Genomic DNA, 18,105 nt, shown 5'->3' with positions numbered 1-18,105 from the left:
GTCATTCACCATATGAATTGTTTTACTGTGTTGACCGTTCTCTTCAGCTCTTTCGAAAATGGGTTTTTGATGGGGGAATGCAAAAGTGGAATGGGTGGAAGAAAAAGTTGTGTACTCCGTAATGATCGCATGGCAGCGTGCAGCCTGCTACCAGGATGGTCTGCAGTGACCTTCACAGACCCTTACCTTGCCAAACTTTGCGTCTGCCTGGCCAAACTTCGTGTCTGCTCTGGCCAAATAATAAAAAGTAGTCTGAAAGGACCTGGAGAGGACATCCTCATCCTCATTCCCTGCACAGCATGTCTAGCCTTCATTGTAAAGCAACTGGGGAGAGTGCATGTGCTTCGTGTGTAATTGAAAAGGATCCAGAGTACTTGTAACCATTGTAAAATCATAAATACTACCACTTTTGAAGAGTTTTTGTTCTCAAGCAGTAGCTTTAGAAGCTTTGCATCTCAAGCTTGGGCACTCATCCTGAAATAAGAGCCGCTGACTTTTAGATTTGTCATGCATAAGGAAACAGCACGTGAAGTTCTCTGCCCTCATGGCAGCTGGGCAGCACCTTACTAACAGCACAGCCCAAGGTTGTGATGAATTCCGTATGTTGGTATTTTATGGAAGGTATTTACTTAAAGATTAAATTGTTCCATTCGCTTTTGAGGGTATTGTGGCAAAAATTGAAGGTGGTGCTAGTTAAGTTTTTACATATTAAAGAGATCCTAGTGGTGTGTGTGGTTTTTTTGTAGGTATAGCTAATGGAATCGTGGCATAGCAGGCACCTACGCTGCAAAAGCCAGATTTAGTTCTTTGCCTGCTCCTTTCTGCAGCTTACTGCAGTCAACACAGAGCTGGGAGACTCCTGCTTTCGTCCTGAGTGACAGCACCAGCTCGGGTAAGTCTCTGAGCTGAAATTCAGGCCGAAATTCAGGCAATGCAGTGTTCTGCACAACTTGCATATGTGTGCACAGGCCAGGGCAACAGCCTCGTAGCTGTTGGTCCTAGAGGAACAGTTCGTTTGAAGGACTGCTGCAGTGTTATTAGAGATTAGTAATAGGAGTGGATTAAAATTTGGCTTGTCCTGCAGATTGCTTTGATATTGCTTTTATACTACTGCATCGAATACACCAAACCATGTATTACGGCTCTGGAGTCGTGAAATGGTTATTTATGGGCTCGGATGGTGCCAAATGCAAAGTTGCCCAGCTGATTGTACAAAAAGAGGCCTTTTTTGCACAAACCAAATGCAAATACTGCTCTTCTTATTTGTACTGAAATGAGGAGAATGAGAACCATTTCATGCAGAGCTTCGTTATGGGCTTGTAGGTGCTCCAGCAAAGCCAGTGGCAGCCTTGCTGCTGATTTATGGGGAGCAGCACAGAAAGCCCGTCAGAGCCAACAGCAGAAGCGAGCTTTAGTTTTAAGAAAGGCTGCAAACAAACTGTGCCGATTTCAGCTGATGTGGCGCTGCCTGTTAATACACGGCCAGTGACCATACCGAATGAGCATACCGCATAAGGAGAAAATGGTGTTATAGTTAGGCATAAATCCACTACTTTTTTAATGAAAAAAGGCGTGCCTTTTGCGGAGAGTCGCCTTGTTTAAGAGCATTACTTCTAGAAGTAAAATAACAAAAGCAAAGCTCGCTTGCTTTTCCAAACTCACTGCTAAAAATCTGTTAGTACAGGACAGGTACAACAGATTTATATCATCTTCTAACATTCTTTGCACATTTCTAATATTTATTTAGAGGAAACTCCATGATTCTATCTGATTTCCCACTCTTGAATCTTTTTCTACTTTCTTCTTCTCTTTTGTCTCTCTCTCCCTCTTTTAAATTAGGAACATGTTTTAGAGAGCAAGCAGTAATTTCCCAGTGCAGTGCACATGAAATTACAGATATTACTGCTCTTATTAATAAAGTTCTGCATCACATTCTCTTCTCTCGCCTCCCCTTCCCAAACACAAAAGCAACATGATGGATATATTCCGGAGCGTTCAAAACAGGTCAATAAAACTCTGATTTTTCCTGGGAGGTACAGAATTCTCTGTAATAGCTTGTAACACTGTGTTTTGGTGGCCAGACACCTAGCTGCTCGTGTTTCCACTGCACAGAACATCAAGAACTCGTGTGTGTTTTGTGAGTTTTGTGTCTGAGGCTCACCTTTCTTTTCCTGTGGGCTACAAATGCATTGTACTGCATGTGATAGCAGAGTTGTCAAATGCATCTGAAGGCAAGTACGTCCTGTGTGTTAGTCTACCAAGAAGAAAAAGCTGTTTGCCCCTTAGTGGACATCTCTGAATTCTCTCTCTTCCTCTCACACAAATATTTGTTTCGCTACCACATCCATTTGAAGCCTGTCACTCTTGCAGAAGGTGCTGATCCGCTCAGCAAACCCTTCTCCTTCCTCATCTAAAAGATGTTCTTCAGGCCATTTTCGAGTATTTTATGTTCCATTATTTCGGGTATTTTTCCAAGGGTACCTTTTCCTGTCTTTCATTAATATCTTCTCCTTTGCTGGTAGCACACACGACTGATGGATCCATCCTGCTGGTACATCATGTATTTCTGGGCTTTTGTGTTGGATGAGTACTGACTGCTCTCTCCAGCAAGATGTTCTGTTTCTCCTCTTCTGTCCCTGGCAGGCTTTCAACTTGCATGCCTCTAAACTCCTTCTCCTACCAAGCCTCCGTGTAACTCCTGGTACCATTTGACCCACCTTTTCACGCCATCTCTCACATCGAGGAGCGCAGAGACATCCTTGTTCCCGAATGAACATCTCCTGGTGTTTTTCCAAGCTGAGTGCTCCGAGTGTCTGCCCCAGCTCATGCTCCCCCAGGCACTTCAGCCCCTTGAGGCTAGGCTTTGTTCTTCACCTCCACCTCTTGCCTTTTCTGCAGCTTTTATTATATCTGGAGATATCCACGTAAAAATCTCTCCTCACCCTTTTCTGCGTTTCTGACTTGCTCAGCGGAGGGTATTTGCTAATATCCAGGATTCTTACATCTCTTCTTTTCTCATATATCTTGATTAACTCACCTCAGATCTCAGTCATTTTGGGCCATTCCTTAGCTCCGAGCAGGACCCTGAGCACCCCTGAGTCACATTCCTTTCATGCTTTTCACCTCCAGCTTGTGTAGAGCCTTGTGGCTGTATCGGACTGGATTTCACAGCTAATTCTTCTGCCAAAGTTGTTTGACATTGAAGATGACAAATTTGTGGAATTAAAAGATGTTTTCTTCAGGGGAACTCCTTCAAAGAGATATTGCACATACCCGTCACTCAGTTATCAGTACTAAATCAATCACGTTTCTCCCAATGCTTTTTGCAGCTTCCCCGACTTCTCTTTTTCCCAAATCTACTGTTGTGCACTTTGGCAGGCTGCGAAATTTTGCAAAATGTGGGTGTCGCTCGCTGGATTTGCTCCTGGCTCTGAATTCACCCATGGCACTTCCCAAGACCATTTTGGTCAGTACCCCTCTGCACATTTTCCTTGCTCATCCCTACACGACGTCCTCCTGGAAGGGGCTGTGCCCACATTCCTGCCTGCGGCCATAAAATCATTCACTTGCCTCCCCCTCCGCATCTGCTGTGGTGCCACGGACCCCCGGTGAGGTTAAACTGATGACCTTTGGAGGAGACAGAGCTGCTTTCAAGCCCAGCTCAGGCCCTGCACCCTCTTCTGGGGCTTCTCCAACAGCGACTGCTGTGGGTGTCTCCTCCGACACGGGCTGTGGAAAATCGTGGTGTGATAATTCCCATCTTCACTAATCTCAGACAGTTTTCTCCTGGTAGACAGAAGGTAAAAACTGCGGTTTCTGTAGTCCTTGCTATTGAAAGAAAAGATGCAATTCATAGATCAGTAAACTCCCTGACAGTTCCTTAATTATGGATAATCATCAGTCCCACATTATTAGCTCTCTGCATGCACTTTTGACATTTTCTGGGTGCTTCTTGCATATTTTTTCAGTTGTGTGTGAGTGCAGGCTTTGCAAGCCTGCTTTTAGGCAGCGCAGCCCTTAACTCTCTATCACTGTCAATGGTCATGGCGCTTCACAGGAAAATTCAGAGTAGCAGGGTTACTACAAAAAAAAAAAAGAGTGTAAAAATAAAGGCAGCCTCAAAATCTTAAAAACTGATAAGTACCATTTGATGAAGAATATATATATATAAAAAAATGCTAGCACAATAAAATGGGAAAAATAAGTCCTCTAAAAATGATCTGTAGTGATGCTTGGCGTTTGGACCAAAGCTGAAGCCTGTGGCTTGTGATTCTCTAATTTATACGTCATTGGGATTATGTCCTTAGCATGGAAAATAGTGGCAATAAGGGTGACAGATTTGGGGCTTGCATTTGATGCCTACCATTGTGTTTTCAGGAAATGTTGGTGTGCATCCTGCTATCAGGTGATTTCTTCTCAATAAGTAACTCCAGCTGCTTCGGATGATGCTCTGGAAGCTGCTGCCTCGTCGCTGCTCGGTTGCTGCTAGCTTTGACAAACTGCCTGAACTAGCTGCGGATTTTATGGGCTACCCCTTTCATATTTTCAATGTCACTTTTAACAGGCGGGCGGCCCATGACAAACAACCGCAAATGCTGTGCCAGCCGTAATGCAGACACTCCGTGTGCATATGACCCTTATCTTTTATGGCATAAACTGTATTTGCACCATTGCCTGAGATGGGAGCACAAAGCCAAAGCTAAGAGAGAGCTAATCCACCTGTCAAACTGCTTCTGTAGCTCTTCCAGGGAGTTTACGACAGTCTGGCTGTTTTTGGAGCCTGGTTGCAGACGGCTGCGCTCCCTGTAAATGCATGTTTCGGCAGGGTAGGAGCAGCATCTATCTTAGCAATCACCCACTCGTATGTCAGATAAAGCCCAGGGTACAATGACAGCACTGTCTGGAAGAAAATAGCATCAGAAGTAACTGAAAGGATCCTTCTTGGAGTGACTTCTTCCCTATCCTATCCCCTTCCCTATTCCCTATCCCCTTATGAAGCCCAGGAAACGTCCCCATATTCCAAATCACATGTTGTGGATGAGAAGCTATAGCTTTTCTGCAAGAAATTCATCTTGAACAGGTAGTTTACTATGCTTTTGTTATTATTATTATTATTATTTTTACCATAATTAGTGAATTGGTTCATTATACCCAGGGCAGGATCCTTCGGTGCAGAACAATGCCTTAATCTAAGCGTGCCCCTAGGAGTGGCCCTGCCGTGCTGGGAATTTCTATTCTTTTTGGTACCTTGTTGTGTGCCTGGGAAACACTTCCCACATAATTTAATGTTTCATGCTTCTTCGAGAGAATTCTAGTGTATCTTTTGGAAGGAAAAGTGTAGCTTCAAGAAAGGTTGCGATGTAGGTTGAGAATATTGTTAACAGAAGGATGCAGTCTCGGATCCCAGGAAACTAATTTATTTTGGTACCCAAGTAACAATTCACTGAATTTTCTCCTGCTAAAAATGGGAAGTCTCCTCTCCTGTCAGTCTCTGCTTCGGCACGTAGCCCTGGCCCCTCAGTACCAGTGAAGCATCCCCAGAAATCCCACGCAGCTTGCTGCTGTGACCCACCAATTGTGGGTCCTTTCACCCAGCCTCCCTCCTGCCTTTTTTTTTGACTGCTTTGCCTTAAAACCTGGAAGGAAGGAGCACGCTGGTGAAGAGCCAGGGGGATGCAGGCGGTGAGAGGGGAAGAGGAGCCAACTGCGTGTCACTGAAGGACTGTATGGCGTGGCCCTAGGGTGCCAGAAAGCAGCCTCCACAAAGCAGGGTCTGAAGCAAAATGAAATGCAGCACTGGGTGCCCATCAGAGGGACGTGCTGTGGCTGTGCAGGGTGACCTGGTGGCCTGTGCACACCCAGAGGAGCTGATTCACTTCTGGACATCACACAGAGAGGTGGTGGGTGGCAAATCCCACAGGAGCGTGTCCAGAAATTGCCCTAATTTGGCAGAGAGTCAGGGGATTTATCCCATTGGGTATTTTCTTAAGTTATCCCAGCACAAATCATAGAATCAGAGAAGAGCTTGGGGTGAAAGGGACTTTAAGGACCACCCGGTTCCAGATCAGGGATGCCACCACCAGACCAGGTGGCCCAAGGCCTCATCCAACCTGGTCTGAACACCTCCAGGGATGGGGCACTCACAGCTCCTCTGGGCAAAAGGAGCACCCTGGCTGCAGACAGGAGCCTGAAGAGACCCAAAATACCCACAGGAGGAATCGCAGGGCCTGGGAGCTGGCGTAGGACACAGGGAAGATGTTAAAGCCATCCCCTGAAGGATATCAGACACCACTGGGGGTGACAAAACCAGTAGGGCACCAGTAGGGTGCCAGTAGGGCACCAGCTGCCAGGAGCACGGCGCCCAGGAGCGCTCCATTTTCCTCAGCTCCTTCCCGAAGCCTGGCACCCTCCGCCACCAACACGGCTTTCTGTTTGTCAGGAGTGATGGCCCTTTTGGCTAAGAGCAGAGCTGAACCGCCCAGACCAGTGCTGGGCTTTATAAGCAGCCCCGGCAACATCGTGGGTGATGTCAGCTCGGAGGATGCTAATTAATCCGTGGTCCCTCTTCTGGCTGTTTCTGCAGTAACAGAGCAAAAGTAATTTTAGGTTGTGTATCAAGACTGCCTGGAGTTTAGTCTTTATTTGCTTTCTCTCCGCACGGCACAATTAAAAGAAAACAACGAAGGCTTTCTGCTCGGGGTGGGGGGGACCGCACTCCTGCAGGGGGCACCCAGGGAGCTGGGTTTTGGGGTGCTCAGAGCCCAGGCCACCCCAACCACCCCGCTGCTGGGGCACCCGTGTTCGTGCCAGCAGCACAGAGCTCCCCGACCTGCCTCGCACCCACACTTCTTCCCCTTTCCCTTCTGCCTGCTAAGTTTGTCCATGCTGGGTGAACTCTGCAACATTCGCAGCGATGCTCACATCCACCCTGTCTTTATTTTTCCATCCCAGGTGCCCAGATCCCAGGCACCCCGTACCCACAGGGAGGCCCCGCTCCCGTTGGGATGAGCCAGATCCCTTTGGCATTGCTGGGGCGTGCAGACCACATCGCCCCCCAGGTCCTCGCCACGCCTCCGTGCCTTAGGCCTGGTAATCTTCACTAATATTTGCAGTAGAAACAGCATTTCCCCGAGATTAGCAAACTTCACAGTGGCTTATTTGCAGCTTTTGAATTTGTAAATGAGGAAAAGGGCTGGGAAAAGGGGACTGGGGGTGATACGCAGGGAAATCTAGTTATGAGAATTTATCCTCTTCATTACAAGCCACTAAGATCTTCATCTCTGGTATTTAATGTACCAAATTCAATATTCTGAGCATCGTTTGCATATAAAAATAGCAATATCTTTTTTTAAAAAAATGGAAGGGGTGTGCGAAAGTTTTAACTAAGCTACACATTTTAATGGCTTTTTTTTTCCTATAAATCTAAGATTTAACAAATATTTTTTGAGCAAGAATAAACTCTTTGTAATAACTGAAGGTTTTTCTCCCATTTTTCTTCTCACGAATGTTGTATTTTCCTTGCACATGAAGCAAGATGCTGTAAGAGGAAAAATTATGAACCTTTAGGAAACAGAGAAGATCTGTTGCCCTTGGTAGAGAGAAAATCAGCCTTGAAAACCCCAGGTTTATAAATGAAGAAAATGCAAGAATAATAAAAAACACACGACCGAAAATCTAATTAATTTGAGCGAGTCGATAAGTTTCTGGTTCTGGATGCTGGTAACGGAGGGGGAGGGAAAAAAAAAAAAAAAAGAAAAAAAAAATAAAGAGGGATGCAAGGCTTCCTACTTGTCCCCTCCTCATCGAAAAAAAATAAAAATAAAAAAATCAAAAATGGAAAAATCTTCATAGGTGTCCCGCGCCGCGCCGTGCCGTGCCATTCCCACGCGGTGCCATGGCCATGCCAAGGCTGTGCCCACCTGCCCGGCCAGGACATCACTGCCAGCACCCGCACCATGGCCTGGCCTGCCCAATATTTCCTGCTGAGATGGTTTCTGCTGCTGGGGTGCGGTGGTGCTCACCAAAATGCTTTTGTGCCCAGCTGGGCAGGCCTGGGCAGCGCCTGCAGCCCCGCCACCCGAAATATCCCCTGGCACAGCACAGGGAAGCCCCCGCGGATGCGCTGCAGTCACGGCTTCCCCCGGCTTTACGGGGCTGCTGCTGAAAGCAGAGCACGGCCTGGCAAATGCAAAGATGCTCATTTTTCACCACTATATTTGCATGTAACTCTTCAACGTGGCAGAAAGCCTTACCGGCACGGAACCGGGAGACTAATCCTGCGCGAGCCCTGTGCTAGGACAGAGAGACGGCGTTTCAAAACCCTTCCGCGGAAAGTGATTTTCGCAGCACCCAATTAGGGGGGGATTTCTGGTGAAAAGTCCTTGGCTGGGCTGCAGCTTGGTGCCTGCGCTCAGCAGCAGGGGCTGGCGGTGGGGCTGGGAGCGGGGCTGGGAGCGGTGCGGTGCGGCACGGCGTGGCATGGAGCAGCATGGCACGGCACGGCATGGCACAGCACAGCATGGCATGGCACGGCACGGCACGGCACGGCATGGCACGGCACAATACAGCACAGAACAGCACAGCAAGACACAGCACAGCTCCCTCCCCGCACCGCACCGCACCCAGCCCCACACCTGGCCCGGTGCTGTGCGCCTCGGCGGCGGTGAGGACTGAGGAGCGGGCTGCTAAACAAGATATATACACGATGTCAAATATTGGCTGCACACATCTAAGCCAATCACTTCTAAATAAATTAACCATGGCACTGCCTAATACGATCCACCTGCTTTCTTCCTCGTGTTGTTCCAGACCCTACCTGAACCCCCCTTTGATTAAATGTCAAAAGCTTGCCTTGTGCCTGCAGATTTCACTGAAGGCGGATAACAGAAAGGTTCCTCCTGTGACTCCATAAAACTGAAATAAATTCCACTGGCATCTTGTAAATTTTTATTTTCTACAATGACTGCAGGCCCCATCTGCGACCCAGCTGTTATTAGAAGGGAAAGCGTTGGCCCTTCTGCATTACAAAACAGCATAGAACAGTAATTGCCAGTGGAAGAGATTAAGTGTAGACACTAAAAATGTTTACTCGCAATGAATATGCATAACGATGGGTAGGAAACAGCACTGGAAGATTAAAAAGAGAGAAGGGTTTGTTTACAAGGCTGGGAAAAAAAAAAAGAGGGGAATGTCAGTTGGCCCCAAGCCTGAAATAGGAACGAAAAACCTTTGGGCAAGGCATTAGGGAGAAAAACAGATGGTTTGTGAACCTTTTATTAGATAGAAAAATCATTAATCAAGCCCAGGCTGGAAATGGCAGGGTTTTTGGTAGTTCATATTTTAGTTTATTTTTTCTTAAAGTGACAGTGTGCTGCTTTGTTGACAGTCAGCGGCACGGAGCCCCTTTCCAGGGGAGATGCAGCCGCGGCGCCGGGAGCACGGCTAACTTGAGGTCCGCGCTCGCACCGAGCTGTTCTGCAGAGGAAATCCCTCAGCAGGGTTTCGCATTTCAGCACCTGTTTTGCCCGTACAGCGAGGCAATTAAAAAAAAAAAAAAGAAAAAAAAAAAAAAAAAGGAAAAAAGGAAAAAAAAAAAGAAAGAAAGACAAGGAGAAGGGGGGGGAAATCGCAGCCTCGTTTATTTATTTATTATTATTTTTTTGTGTGGCTGCTTCGTGCCAATTTGGGGGGAGAAATGTAGGGCACGAAAACTTCCGCAGCCAGCCTCATGAATAAGGAGCCATTTAGCAGAGCCTGTCAATACGCGCACCCTCAATCATGTCTCCCTCTTCCCTTCGTTCCGGGGCTGGCAGACTAAGAAAATCATCGAGTTTGCACAAGGGTGAGCCCAAGGGGAGGACGGCGAGGGGTTTGGCAAGCCGGCCAGCCGCTCTCCTGGCCGGGGGCGCCCTGGCTGTGCCAAGTGGTGCCAGCGCTCGGCGCCCCAACGTGCCGCTTTGTTCGGCGGCGCTCCATTTTAGCAGCACAGCCTGAGAGCAGGGCACTCCTTTCGCACTGCCGGCTCAGGGCACAGCAGCCTGCCTTCTCCCCCTGCGCCCTCGTCAACCTGAAGCGCTGCCTTGTACAGGCATCGCCGCTCTGAGCCCCGCTGCTCGGCTCCTGCCAGCAGCCCCACGGAGCTCCCCGGCCCCCTGCGTGCAGCAGGGCACTGGGCTGGCACATGCCTGGCACCCCCATGGCCCCATGGCCCTGCTGTGCTCCTGCTTGTCCCTGGGGGTGTGCAGGTGTGTGCAGGTGTGTGCATTTGTGCAGATGTGTGTGCATTTGTGTATATTTGTGCGCATTTGTGTGCATTTGTGCACGTGTGTGCGCATTTTTGCACATGTGCATGCATGGGCACAGTTGCACACATCATCCGTGCACGTGCATGCATGGGTTCATGTGTGTGTGCATATATGTACATCCATGTGCGTGCTTGTGCATGCACGTGCTGGCAGAAAAAGCCTCCCTGCGAGGCTGTTCCAGGGCTCTGGGTGCATGACACCACCGAGGGGGCCACCGAGAGCTGGGTTTCCCCTCGGGGTCCCCGCTGTGCCTGGCGCTGCCACACAGGGGTGGGAACCCAGGGTGAGAAGGGGGCTGACACTGCTGGATGTGGGGTGGAGGACAGCCAGAACTGCCCCTTCTGCCCCCCATATCCCCCTGGGCACCTCAATCAGCCCCGAGGGAGCAGCTAAAGAGGGGTGCAGCGCCCGATCCAGCCCCAGGCTGCCCCACGCCTCCCATCTCCTGGGGTGGGGGCACCTCCGGCGTGGCTCTCTGCTGCGAGGAATTCCTCATTCATGTCGTTATGTTTAAATGATTAGGACCAACACAAGATAAATTTCAAAAAGAAAAAAAAAAAAAAAAAAAAGGAAAGGAAAGAAAAAAAAAAAAAAAAAGAAAAGAGAAAGTCCAATCTGTGAATCCAAATTAGATCCCTCTGTATATTTATTTATTTAGTCCTGCTTTCCAGTTGCTGAGCTCCCTCGCGGTGTTGCCAGCCCAGGGCAAATCCCCAGGCTCCCGTGGAGTCCCCTGGCATTTGCATTGACATCACCGAGATGGCCATTTGGCTTGTTAGCATTTAAGAAATTAAAATAAATTAAAAAATAAATAAATAACAAAGTAGAAAGCTCGGCTTCATCAGAACACCGAAGCAAGTAAAAGTTACAAAGGATGCCATTAGGAATGAACCGTGAAATATTTAGCAGCAAACTCAGGACCAAAAATAAAGCCAATATCCTTCTTTTGGGAATAGAGGGGAATGGTTTCTTTTTCCAATTTCTTTTATACCACAGAGGAGCTGCCCACACATTTCCTAATTCTTAGACTAATAACTCTGAGATGAACTTCCTAAAACATATGAGCTTCATCAGAGAAGGGGGGGAGGAAGGGGGGGGAGAATGAGGGGGAAGTACAAAATGATCTTTGTAAGAAATAGTAGCTGGGATTGCTAGCGTTGCATATGTTACAGCACATCATTAATAACAGTGATCAAAAGAAAAAGAACATCTTAGCAGCTGCATCAAATTATTATAGAAATTGGAATTTTCAAATGAGCTCGGAGTTAAAAAAAAAAAAAAAAAGGAAAAGAAAAAGAAAAAGGAAGAAGAAAAAAAAAGGGCACCATGTACTGGAGGTCAGGTCACTTTGCAGAGCCACGGGATAATCCCAAAAGGTACTGAAAGGGCTGGGATGAAAAAGAGATTCTTCTTCCTATTATGGTCTTTGCAATATCGCTAGGCAAATTGTGGGGAGGAAAAATCCAAACCTCCTCAGAGCGACAGCGCCCGCCCTCGGCAGCCCCGGGACCAGGGCTGGGGACAAGCGGCCCCTGTGACCTCCACACCCCCACCGCCTCCACGTCTGCAGCAGAATCTGCTCCAGATTTTGGTGTAAACCCAGCTGAACCCCCAGACCCAAAGCTTATGGCAGCAGCACCACGGCGAGCGGTGTGGAGGGGGCTTCGTGCACCCAGGGCTGGGCGGAGGGCGCAGAGCGCGGCGGCTCCAAGGCGGAGCTGGGGCTGGCAGGAAGGGCTGCCGAGCTCTCCAAGGATATCTCGCTCTTCCTCCGATAAAAGTTGGTGCTCATCCACGGATTTCATATCCCCCCTGCGGAAAAGCAGTGGGAGGGATGCGAAGGCTCGCTGGCGGGAGACGTGCGAGCCTCGTCCTCGGCCACAAAGCGTGTTTTATAACAGCGTTGCGCAAACGCGGGGAGCCCGTCCAAGCTCAGCAAACCCCCCCCAACCTCTCTTGGGCGGCCTGAAGAATTTAATTCATGGAGAGATGGAGCAGCTTCCCAGAAAAGCTGCGCCTGGGAGCGGCTCGAGCCAGGCTGAGCACGCCCTGAACAGCTCCTGGTGGCCGCAAGGGGCACGGGCTGCGTCCCTGGGGGGCGCACACAGCGCTCCCTTCTGAAGCAGGGGTTTTGCCCAAACCGGTCTTAAAAAAGTGCATTTTCCACCTGTTCAGATAAGGAGAGGTTTGGGATCCTTGCCCTGCACGCTGGCGCTGCCTGACCAGGGGGTGGGTTGGGGGGAATAAAGGTTTGGTGGCCATCGAGGAACCGATGGCCGCGTCAACCTGCGGGGCCCGATCCACTCCTCTGCCTTCCCCAGCTCCTGGGAAGGATCCGACGGAGCTCCCCATGACACTGTACAGCGAGGCGGTGCTCAGCAGGAGCAAAAGGTGATGTGAAGAAACTCTTTAATGATCCAGGTTTGATCTGGAAATAAAAGCCTTTCTTAAAAACGCACTCCCAAAGCCCCCTCCCTTTCTTTTCAAGCAATGCTTTTATAATTCGAACCAGCTCCGAGGGCTCCGGTTACACATCTGCCTGCTGCATGTGATGTCGCAGTCCATCTCAGCAAGCCGTAAAAGTACAGGTGTTTCGGTTTTAAAGTAACCATTTTAAAAATAAACTCCGAATGGGGCCTCCGATGATTATTTTTTTACGGCTGGCCCCGCTCCCCTGGCAGCCCGTCCGCTCAAGGGTTAAGCGGCGGCGAAGCACCGCTCGTGACTTCATTGCTCTTCCATCTGGTGGGAACCCTGAAAACCATTTGTAAATTAATTTTTTACTTTGAATGCATGCTGCCGCATACAGTCAGCGCTGGATCCTGCACAGACAGCTTGCGCTGCTGCTCCGACATGTCTCCAGCGACAGGCTCGGCTCCCACCGACTCCGAGCGCAGGAGAATGAAATCATTAAGTATGTATGTCCATCCTGCCCGCGTGCTTCTCCCCATACTTTGGGCCGTAATTATCATCACATTAGTTTAGTAAATAATGTTGACACATGGTTCCGTAACAGCTGTAGAGTGTCCATCTGACACCCGCGCAATCAGAAGTTCAGCTCGTCGGCAGAAAGGACAGATTGAGCCGCAAATTTCTGCGTCTCCGCTTCTCCTTGCCTGCCTTCAGGAGGCTGGCGAGGAGGACGCGGGTTCCCCGCTCGCCCTGTCACAGATGAGAAAATCTATTATTTCCTATTAAATCCCTTCAAATAATCCATTCATCTGATCTTTGAGGAATGCAAAGCGCTCATTAATCATACAACTGGTGAGCACTGATTTACAGATTAATCTAATTAGACCTCATTTGTTTCAGGTGAAAGCAGCTATATTAACAACCGCTGCCCAGCGCACAAAGCCCCGCACATGTGGCTCCGTGTAGAAGTCAGGATCAATTACAGGATTGACTTTGTGGCGCTCGCGCCGCTCTCGTCGAGGCTCTGTCAACATTTCCATTACAAATTCAAACGCTGCTTTTAAGGGATTTATTACTCAGCCAGAACATCGGGTTGGCTCTTGGCATCCGAGATCTAAGCCCCGGGTATTTAGCGAAAGCACTCGACCTGGTGGGAGCCCCCACAGGGGCAGGGGCAGGAGCAGGGCGAAGCAGCAGGGCCGTGGTGTCTGCTGCGGGGCTCTGAAGTAAGGCTTTGCCTTAGGAATGCCGATATTGTTGAATTAATTTCTGGATTTCAGCCCCAGAGGGACAGGCCCTGGTGGGGACGGACCCAGGTACCATGTCCTCGGGTATGGCCGTGGGTGCTGAGCTGCTCCGGAGCAGCCAAATGCCACCTGCAGCAGCGCTGTAAGGCTGGGAGCTTGCCCCTTTATCCCAGGGAATGCCCCAGCTCCCAGGTGGGCAGAGCAGGCCCTGAATAAGCCCTATTGTTCAGACTTTTGTTATGTGGCCTGAAGAGAAAAGGCTATCGGTGGCGCTTCCAAAGGAGCGATTCGTATTTGTAGCCTTTTAGTTTAACAGATGTGTGCTTTGGGCCAGCCACGAGATTCGAGTGGAAACCTGAGCATTTAACTGACAAGGCAAAAAAAAAATGCTAAGCCTGTTTGTGGGATGCAGAGAAAAAACCTGCCAGGGAAAAAAAAAAAAAAAAAAAAAAAAAAAAAACACCAGAAATGCTTCCTATTTATTTTCATCAGCATCTAGGTAAATACATTGTAATGGGAATATTTAAAGACCTATAATCTTATTTACATTCTAAGCATGAATGCAGTTCCCAGTACATTGCAGACATCTGTCAGACAAACAGACAAGACTCTGCAAAGATATTTAAAACGCTCTTCTCTTAAACAGCAAGGAAGCTGTTTGGGGATTTTGGCAGGATAGCTGGGATATGACATGTCTTTTTTTATTCTTTTTTTTTTTTTTTTTTTTCCTCCCCGTAGCAAATGATTTCTTCAGCTTCTTACAAGCAGGCTAAAGAAATTCTGTTTGATAGGGTATTTACTATGAAAATGGAAGTGATAGCTCATGGACCGATCTAATTTGTCAGGTGTTTGCACTTCGAGGGCTGTCCTCTACCTCAGGTGTATTTTAAGGGTTTTTCTTCCCCCTGCCATCTCAACATAGAAATAGCACAGCACAGGGCGGTCACATCAAGTGCCGTCAAACAAAGTGAAGTCTTTCTATTTAATGCACCAGGTCCCGAGAGGCAAATGGAGGGCTTAGCACATGGAGGATACGATCGCCTTTCCGTGGCCTCTTTCGCAGCCCAGCTCTCTGGAAGCTGGGCGAAGCTGCGAGGAATTTGCCTCGCCTGCGGCCAGGTTTTTGTTCCTGCGGCCTTTACCTTGCACGGCACAAACACCAGCACCTCCTGTCCGCTGGGAGGACGAGGGCTGGCAGGGGGGCATCACCATTCCCTGCTGTGCTTCCTCTCGCTTTGACAGCTCAGAAAATAACCACTATTTTGGCACCACCACATGTCCCTGCTGAGCCTCGTGCCAGGCCTGCTGCTTGCAGAGGTTCCCCAAATTCGCTGGCATGCCCGCGGAGCACCAGGGTGGCCGGGATGGCCCAGCAGGCCTGGGCTGCTGACGATTTTGCTGCGCTCCTCGAGATCTCCTCGGCGCCTGTTTTCGGCGGCTCGCCACAATATTGCTGCATAATTTGGAAGTGTCTCCTCTTCGTTTTTTTGGATGCGAGACTTAGCAACAGGGAAAGGTGCTAAAGAGAGACAAAACTTGTGTGGGTGGCTGGAGATTAGCCATTTGGAAATCCACCCTTGTCTTTGTACCACAAGCTGTTCCCCTGCTTCCACTCCAATCGCTGAGCCCGGGAGCAGCCGCCGAGCCCCGGGGCGCTGCCGGGAGCGGTGGGGCTGAGGAGCCCCTCATGTTTCGGTGGCCCCAGGGTGCTGATAGCCGGGTGCCATCGCCGTCCGTGCTCACTGCCCCGTGCTGGGACGAGGGATGCGCTCAGCCTGCGTGCCCTGCGCTCGCCAGCCTCGTTGGTATGAAACCCAGAGCTCCTCTTGTTAAACACCGCCGAACGTTCCCTTCATTTCCAAAGACAAATATGAACAGAAACACAACCAAACATGTACTGTATTAAAATCATTGATTCACAATATTTAAATTTCCAGCTAGCCTCCAATTAGCAGGCTTTCCAATATTTGAACAGAAGACCATTTTAATGCAATTACAAACACATTTTAGGCATCTAAATTTTTTGCATAATTAGTTCCCCATTAAACTATTTATGTAGCCCTTTTTCCATCAGAAACAGAGAAAGCAGAACAATTTTATTCCTTACTGTTACAATAATTAACTATGCAAGTAGAACAGCATATTAATAGAGTATAATTTGTTTACATTTAAAAGAAAATTGTGTTAGATTAGCATAGCAAAAGACTATTTCCATATCCAGGCAGTAATATGCAGGCCTAATAGCAATTTACAGTGTAGTTAAAGAATATTATTAATAAAGTAATACAGTGTAATTCTGTTTGCCCCCACCATATTTCACAATGTCCTTAATTACAGCTAATTCCATCGAGACTAATTTGGGTGTTATTAAGCAGTAGACACAGGAATCTTAAGCGCAACCTTTGTTAATCACGAAGTTGCAAAGTTAGCGGGGAGCCCCCTCCCGCAGCCCAGAGCAGGGCACGCGTGGTTCATTGTCACGGCCACTTGTCCCCTGCTGCAGCTGGGTCCCTGCTGCCCCGTGCCCTGCTCCCCAGTGGCACTGCTCCTGTGGTGCTGCTCCTTGTGCTTCCTTGCACCCACTTTTATGACCACTTTCTGGCTCAAAACTCATCCAGCCAGCACATGGCCAGAGTTTTAAGCCTGGCAGAAGCAGGCTATTGGCTCCCCGTCCCCTCGCAGCAGTGTGAACTCTCCTGGGAGCAGCCAGGTCACCACAGGTAGTGCTGGCACAGGAGTGGCTGTTCCCAGTGGTGCTGCTCTGGTAAGGGCTCTTATTTGTGCCGCAAGCTCAGCTCAGTACATGCAGTGTGTGTTTCCGCTGTGAGTCAGCTCTTCATCGTGAATCATCTTTCACAAAAAGTCCCCTGCATGTCTGTGCGTTCTTCCTGCCTCTCCTGCCTGTTCCCACCTGGTCTCACCCTGCTTCTCGCACCAGGGTCAGGCCACCCGGGTAAGCTGGGCTGCCGCAGAAACATCTCTTTGAGGAAAGAGAGCAGAGGTGACTTTCTGCAAGGGCCCAGGCATCTCATTTTCCCCTGTGCAGGTGGGAGCCACGGGGGCTTGGAGTTTATCCTTTGCTTTAGCAGGAGCTGCATGTCCCTCGCAGCAGTGTGCAGTGGTGTGCTGACCCCAGCTGTATGACACACTGTGGGTACCCACCGCGTGTGTAACTTGGGCCCGCATGGGGTTTTTCACCTCAGTGGGCAGTATGAGCTATAGCTGAGTGATGATGAGTTTCAGAAGTGCAGCTGAAGAGCCACGATGGAGAAAAGCACCTCAGAAACGCGGACGGGAGCTGTCGGCTGGCCCACAGCAGCACCGACCGCCTGTTCTCGGTGGTAAGACAGCTAAAAGGGAAGCGATGAATGCCACAGCCACACACCAGAAGAGCTGCATCAATGTGATCTGCTATTTTTGTTTAATTAGCCCTCTCTGTTGCACATGGGATAAAAATCCCAGTGAGGTTAGCTGGGATCAAAGACGGTGGCAATGCCTGGGGTGCCAGGCAGCACTCGCCCTTTTGTGTGCTGCCGGGGCTGCTCTGCTTGTGTTTCATTTAGGCAAAGCCTTTTACTTCCTTGAGAAGCTGCCCCGAGTGCTTCATTGGGTGAGGTGGGTTTAGCATGGGTGTTGCAAGAGTCCCAAGAATTCCCCCAAATTCCTTGTGTATTTGTGAAAGGAGGGACATAAACCAACAACCCATTTTCCTCCCTCCCTCTCTATATATCCTCACAAAGGCAATGGAATTACAGGGAGAAACATTCCCTTTGAGCAGAAGAAGGTTATTCCTTCTATGGGCAATCAAGATGTTTTCTATTCCCATATTTAGATGCACATCAATGCACTGGATTAAATTTCTCCACATGCCAGTATGCCCCAGCATATGTTTTCAAGGCACAGCATCCACATCCCATCATGCTAAAATGATTTGTGGCAAAATCGCACAAAGCCCAAGTAAGCGATTCCTTAATTGTGCTCTTGAACTCAATTACACTCTTGCTCTGCAGTCGCTGCAAGCCGGCCGCAGCCACAGGGCTGGAGGAGCAGCTCCGGCCTTCCCTTGGGCCTGCTCCCGCTGCCAGCCACCATGGCAGGGCCTGAGGGGCTGACAGGGCCTGAGGGGCTGCCGGGGCCCAACA

The sequence above is a fragment of the Aythya marila genome (genome assembly GCF_965140915.1).
Source record: "Aythya marila genome assembly, chromosome: W".
Taxonomy (NCBI): domain Eukaryota; kingdom Metazoa; phylum Chordata; class Aves; order Anseriformes; family Anatidae; genus Aythya; species Aythya marila.
The sequence above is the reverse complement of the archived record's forward strand: the minus strand, read 5'-3'. Positions refer to the sequence as shown.